At 42.1% G+C, this 6,764-nt stretch overlaps 1 non-coding gene across 1 annotated transcript; it reads right to left on the minus strand.

Moving 5' to 3' along the window:
- Positions 1-4,359: 4,359 nt before the first annotated feature.
- On the minus strand, positions 4,360-4,466 carry LOC148213151 (small nucleolar RNA R71). Its single transcript, XR_015793033.1, has one exon. It is a non-coding gene; the product is annotated as a small nucleolar RNA R71 (small nucleolar RNA).
- Between the last annotated feature and the right edge of the window lie 2,298 nt (positions 4,467-6,764).

Consider the following 6,764-nt stretch of genomic DNA (forward strand, 5'->3'; position numbering starts at 1 on the left):
AACAAGTGAACGGAAACCCACCTCATGTCTGTGAAGCAAAAGCCAGATGAAGACCTAAAGACCTATGTGGCCCTTTCCTCACCATGGAACGGCTGCGAGTGCCTAACTGCAACGAGAGCATGGCCCTCTAGGCGCTCTCACACGGGATTAAGGATAGAAAATTAGACTGCTCCCTTGGAGAGTTCCCAGCGGAGACCATTCCCGAGCTCATGGCCAAGATCCAGCAACACATAGCTAGAGAAGAATTACTCGAAGCACAGTTCCTGTACAAGAAATGCTTGGAATCGTCGCGAAGAGACAAGGGCAACATGGTCGACCGAAACGCATCCACACACAAGGAATAACTTGATTAGACTTGAGCCCAAAGCAGACCGACCGGTTAGGTTCATAAAATATACCCCGACGCGTATCCCAGTACACCAGATACTGGCTTGGATTGACGGAACCCCGATCGACAGCCTGCTTCAGTGGCCCGAGCGCTCGAAGCACGATTCCGGCAAGTGGGACCGAAGCAAATATTGCAAGTTCCATCATGATCATGGTCATGACATGGAGGACTGTTGCGACCTTAAGGACCAGGTCGAGTCATGGGTCCAGCATGGATACGTGAAAGAGTACGTGGGGGAAAGCTCTATGCCTAGCCACAGAACTAAGAGGCATGTAGCCATAACAACCCAAAGCCTAAGTCTCCTAAGAAGGATGAGCACCCACAGGCTATCCTTGTAATGCCCCGAGTTTTCAGAATATTTTATTTTAAGAGAACTCTAGGTATGTTTAGTTATTTTGGTTGTGGTATTGGAACTTTTAGAGTTAATAAAGTTTATTTCATGAAAATGTTGAGCAAAATGTAGTTATTTTATTTTGTTGATGTTGAGCTAAATAAGAGGCTTTAATAACGTGCCCCAATTGAGTTGCTTGAAATTTGGGGGCGCTACAATCCTGACCATCTGTCGGTGGCTAGCGGGAGGATACTCCGGGAACAAGTGAAAGGCTCTAGCAAAACAGGCTAGGAATAGCCCGACGGCTCGGGAGGTCTTGACGGCAAGGGTCGTCGAGCTCGGCCCCTTATAACATTCGCGGACGAGGAGGCCACCGTGCAACTCCAGCACCATAATGACATGTTAATAGTCGGCAACATAGACCACATCCCTACACACTGAATCTAGGTGGATGGAGGCAGCTCGGCGAACGTCCTTACCCTGGGGGTACTGAAGACCCTCGAGTGGGATCCCACCAAGCTAAAAAAGGAGCCCCACTTCGCTGGTCGGGTTTTCGGGCAAAAAATTCTACCCCAAAGGTAGTATTGAGTTGCCCCTAACCTTGGGGAAAGGCATAAGAGCTGTGACCAGGGGCAAGGAATTTGTGGTAGTGGACGGCTCCTAGGCATACAACGCCATCCTTAGAGGCCAGTTATACACAACTTTTGAGCCATCCACTCCACCTATCATCAAGTGATGAAGTTCCCTACCTCTCATAGGATGGGATCAGTCCTCGGGTAGCAGTGGGCCTCCTAGAATGTTATGCAACCGCCATGAAGGAACCCAAGCTAGTATGTACGATCTGTGCTGAGTCCAACAAGCCTTAATCGACCGCCCTCGAGGCCACTACGAAAATTGGTAAAACTGATCAGCTCGTCAACTAGCAGGCCGGCACCCATGACGTACACACAGTAGAGTTGGTAGCAACATTGTGTTAGGATATCCAAACCACGAAGGATGCATCAAAGACAACCACTTGGGAGGGAGAAAAGAGTATTCCATCGGTGCAAAAGCTTGAATCAGTCTCCATCCTAGGGCCTTAAAAAACCACCAACGTGGGAACCAAGTTGTTGGAAGAGAAGAAAGACCAGTTAACCCAGTTCCTCCGAAATAACGCTAACATTTTCGCCTGGTCCCATGACGACATGCTAGTGATAGACCTGCCAACGGCGTTCACTAGCTGAACATCGACCTAGAGGCAAAGCCGGTCCGGTAGAACAAAAAGGCTATAGATGCTGATTACGCTTGTTTACATGCGTAAAAAGAAGGTTTTAGATGCTGTTTTTCTATGTTTCAGCTTTGTTTCGGATTTTTCTCGGTCGTTTGAGTTCCAATTCATGCAAAATTCATATACTATGGTTTGTGGATGGCTTATATTGTATTTATGACATTTTAGGACCATTTGGGAGTGCAAATTAATCAAAAGAAGCAAAAAGACGGAAAAACCATCATGGGAGGCGCCAGGCGCCTGGGAAGCCTGCAGAAAAACTGGTTTTCTTCCAACTTTGCCCTTAATGAAACGCGTCTTCCAATGCGTTTTGGTGGTTCCAACCGATGCATACGTGTAGAAGAAGTGTTCCACTATCAGTTTGAGCACGATTTGGTCAGTCAAAAGAGTTGGAAATGGGTGATTCACCATCATTTTAGGACCTACCTAACCAATTCTGCACAGCTATAAATTCCAGCAACTTCTCCACCAAATTCATCAAGCCTTGCTTCCTTCTCTTGATCATTTTTAGTGTTTCTTTATTGCTTTCTAAGTACTTTTGAGTTGCTTTCATTAGTTACCTTTGGTTTTTAAATCCCGAGTACTTTACATTCTTTTATTGAGCTTTGTTTTATTTCCATTTGTACTTAGTTATTTTCTACTTATTCAAATATATAAAAATCTAGCACTTTGCTTATCTTCCTTTTGCCTTTACTTTATTTTTAGTTAAGAGAGTTGTGTTTTTGGAGGAAAGAGCACGTGACACTCCCCCTTGCTTGAAAGAGAAGGGCGAAGCTCTCAACCCCGATAAAAACTCTCCATTAGTTAACTTTTGTTTTTCACCCATGCATTCCAATTTCAACCATTTTACTTACTGTATTTTCTTCAATATGTCTTTCTAAATTCCCGTCTCTAGCCCGGTTATGGATAGTTAGCCTTTTATGTCTAACAAGGGTTGCTAAGAAGTAGTGTTTTTGCTTCCCATTCATTGCTCAACATGTTTTCCCAAAAAGTTAGGATTTAGAGAAGGCCACTGTAAGTCTTAACAAGTCAATACTGAAAAGGTTGCTTATTTGCATTGTTGAGTGGTTAAACCGAGGAGAGGAGCGCCTTAGACATAAGGGTTCCGCTTAAGTAGCCTAAACATAGGACCTTAACCCGAGGTTGCGACTATTTCCATCCTAAAACTAAGATATATCTCATAATAGACATATTAGGGAATGTCTTAGGACTTTGAACTTGCTTAGACATAAGTCAAGTGAGAAGCGTAGTCGTTGGTTTCTAAAGTAAAATGCATATTGTCCTTAGCATGTCCTTGATTCTTTGTTGGCTAACTTGAAGTAATTCGGGCTAGGTTTTATTATTATAAGTCCAAATCCCAAATCCAAAACCATTATTTGTGACCACTTCCCATTTTACAAGAATCACTCATTTCAACATTCACTATTCTTTAAAACTTCAGAGTTTGGAAATTATTTAGAAGTCCTTGAGGATCGATACTTGGATACTCCATCCATTTTATATTACTCTGACAGGTGTGCGCTTGCATCTATATAATTGTTACCACGCTTAGTGCGTGCGTTCAGCAAAACGCCCAGTCAAGTTTTTGGCGCCGTTGCCGGGGACTTTAGTTTTAAAATTATTTTCAAATTCTTTTAGTTTTTATTTTTGTGAATTGTTGTTGGGTGTAATTTCCATCCACCGTTTTTGTTCTATATTTTTGGTCGTTTATCTCACAAGGGTAAGTTAAAGTGCATGAGCACAAGATCTTTTCTTCTACCCCTTGACTTTGAGATTGAGCGGACCCTTCGAAAAACTCGAAAGGAGCAAAGACTTCGAAAACAACTAGAAAAGCAAAAAGAGAGAGAAAGTGAAATCAGTCCTGAAAGTGAGGTAGAGAGTACAAGCACATCAATGGCAGATATTCCACCTCGTGATCCGGTTGATCCACCTGCTGTTAACGGTAATATGAGGGATCATGCAAGAAATGATGAATTCAACCATATCCAGATGGCGGACAACAGAGACGTGGCAATGCGAGAATATGCCGCCACGGCTTTTCAGAACTTTGATTCAGGGATAGTCAACCCTATTCCAGCCCACGCAAACTTTGAGCTTAAACCAATGATGTTCCAAATGTTGCAGACAATTGGACATTTTGGAGGGCAGGAACATGAGGATCCACATGATCATTTGAAATCATTCATTCAAATTGCAAATGCATTTCGATTACCTGGTATAACAGACGATGCTCTGAGACTAACACTTTTTCCATTTTCTTTGAAGGACCAAGCTAGAGCATGGCTCAATGCATTTCCACCGGGATCCATCACCACATGAGGGTCGTTAGTGGAGAAGTTCTTAACAAAATTCTTCCCACCTACTCGCCACGCTGATATCAGAGAAGAGATCATCTCCTTTAGACAGTATGATCGTGAACCTGTTCACGAGGCGTGGGAGAGATTTAAAGAACTAATCAGGAAATGTCTAAACCATGGCTTGCCGGCATGCATCCAGATAGAACATTTCTTTAGAGGTTTAGATCATCCTACTAAGATGATGCTAAACAATGCTGCCAATGGAGCCTTTACAAAGAAGACATTCAACGAGATAGTTGACATCCTAAATGACTTAGCTTCACACAACGAACTATGGTGTTCACAAAGATCTAGGGCAGCACCAAAGAAGCAAGATCCAACTGGAGTTTTGGCTCTGGACATTGCGACCTCGATGCAAAAAGAGATGGTTACAATGAACCAGAGGCTGAAAGAGATGGCATTGGGAATAAAAAATCCATTAGCCACGCCGATACAACCTGTGCAGTCGGATTATTGCACTTCCTTTTCTTGTTCTTGTGTCGAAATAATAAAATAATTAATTATTATTGATCCCGTTCGTCAAAGATCCCTATTCTTGGTTTCAATTTTTCCCGGTTTATCAGAACCTTTTTTTAGATTTATTACATAAGTAGTGAACAAATTCAAATCAAAAAATTCTATGGAATAATGAAAGACAGAAAAATCCTTCGAATTGCGTCATATTATTCCATTATATTCCTGCCCCTGTTTGCTAAGTCAACGATCTCATTTGTTCATTTTGCAATGAAAACCATATTTATGATAATTATCCACATAACCCTGCTTCCGTTTTTTATGTAGGACATGGGAACAATAGGAACTTTAACCCATATTCGAACACCTACAACCCAGGTTGGAGGCACCACCCTAATTTCTCATGGGGAGGTCAAGGAGGTTCGAGCGGTTTTAATCAAGGGCAGAGCCAGCAGAACAAGCAGCCTTATGTTCCACCTACACAGCAATACATCCCGCCACCGCAACAGCAGTACAACCAGAGAACACAGACTCCACCAGTTCAAAATAACAACTCAAATCTTGAGAATATGATGAAGGAGTACATGGCCCGAACCGACGCAGTGATACAATCCCAAGCGGCATCAATGAGGAATTTTGAGATCCAATTGGGACAACTCGCCAATGAATTGAAGAATAGACCACAAGGTTCTTTTCCAGGCCATACTGAATTGCCAAGACGAGAAGGGAAAGAACAGTGCAAAGCTGTCACCCTTAGGAGTGGACTGGCATATGATGGACCAACAATGCCAACAACAGATGTACAGATTCCGTCCACTGAACCAATTGTAAAGATACCAGAAAATCCAACAACACCAGAAAAAGAAAATATTAAAAAAGGTAATGAGGACACCCCGAGTGTTCCTCCACAGGTACAGCCTTCTTTTACCCCTACTCCCCCGTTTCCACAAAGATTAGTTAAGAAAAATAATGATTCCCAGTTTAGAAAATTTTTAGATATTTTAAAACAATTGCATATAAATATACTATTAGTAGATGCTCTAGAACAGATGCCAAATTATGCTAAGTTTTTGAAAGATATAGTTTCTAGGAAGAAAAAAATAGGAGAGCATGAACTGGTAGCCATGACAAAATGTAGTAGTGAAGCTGTACGCAGCCCGCTACCCATGAAATGTAACGATCCTGGCAGTTTTACCATTCCATGTTCCATAGGAGGAAAAAACTTAGGCAGGGCATTATGTGATCTAGGCGCTAGCATTAATCTTATGCCATTATCAGTTTTCAAATCTTTAGGCATAGGAGAAGCTAGACCTACTACGGTTACCCTCCAACTAGCAGATAGATCTATCATAAGACCTGAGGGAAAGATAGAAGATGTTTTAGTCCAGGTGGACAAATTCATTTTCCCTGCGGACTTTATCATTCTAGATTGCGAGGCGGACTTAGACGTTCCCATTATTTTGGGAAGACCATTTTTAGCCACTGGGGATACAGTTTTTAATGTGAGGAAGGGAGAAATTACAATGAGGGTAAATAATGAAGTTAAATTTAACGTTCTAGATGCCATGAAATTACCAGGCGACTTTGAAGAGTGCTCTGCTATAAATAGCTTGAATCCTGTTATGTTTGATGAGTTTTATGACTTGTTAGTTACAGAGATTGAAGAAGAGCTTGATAAGATAGCAGAAGGACCAGAAGATGTGATTAATCCTGTTGAAAAAATACAAAAAGAAGAATGCAAGTCGTTACTTCCGTCCATAGTGGAACCACCCACGTTGGAGCAGAAGCCATTGCCGTCGTATTTGAAATATGCGTATCTAGGGGATAACGGCACTTTACCAGTTATTATAGCTTCCAATTTATCACCTACTAATGAATATTCTTTATTGCAGATTTTGGAGAAGCACAAAAAGGCCATTGGATGGACGATAGCAAATATCCGAGGGATAAGCCCGGCCTTTTGCATGC

The sequence above is a fragment of the Momordica charantia genome, assembly GCF_013281855.1.
Source record: "Momordica charantia cultivar OHB3-1 chromosome 1 unlocalized genomic scaffold, Mcharantia_2.0 BLBB01000001.1, whole genome shotgun sequence".
Lineage (NCBI taxonomy): Eukaryota > Viridiplantae > Streptophyta > Magnoliopsida > Cucurbitales > Cucurbitaceae > Momordica > Momordica charantia.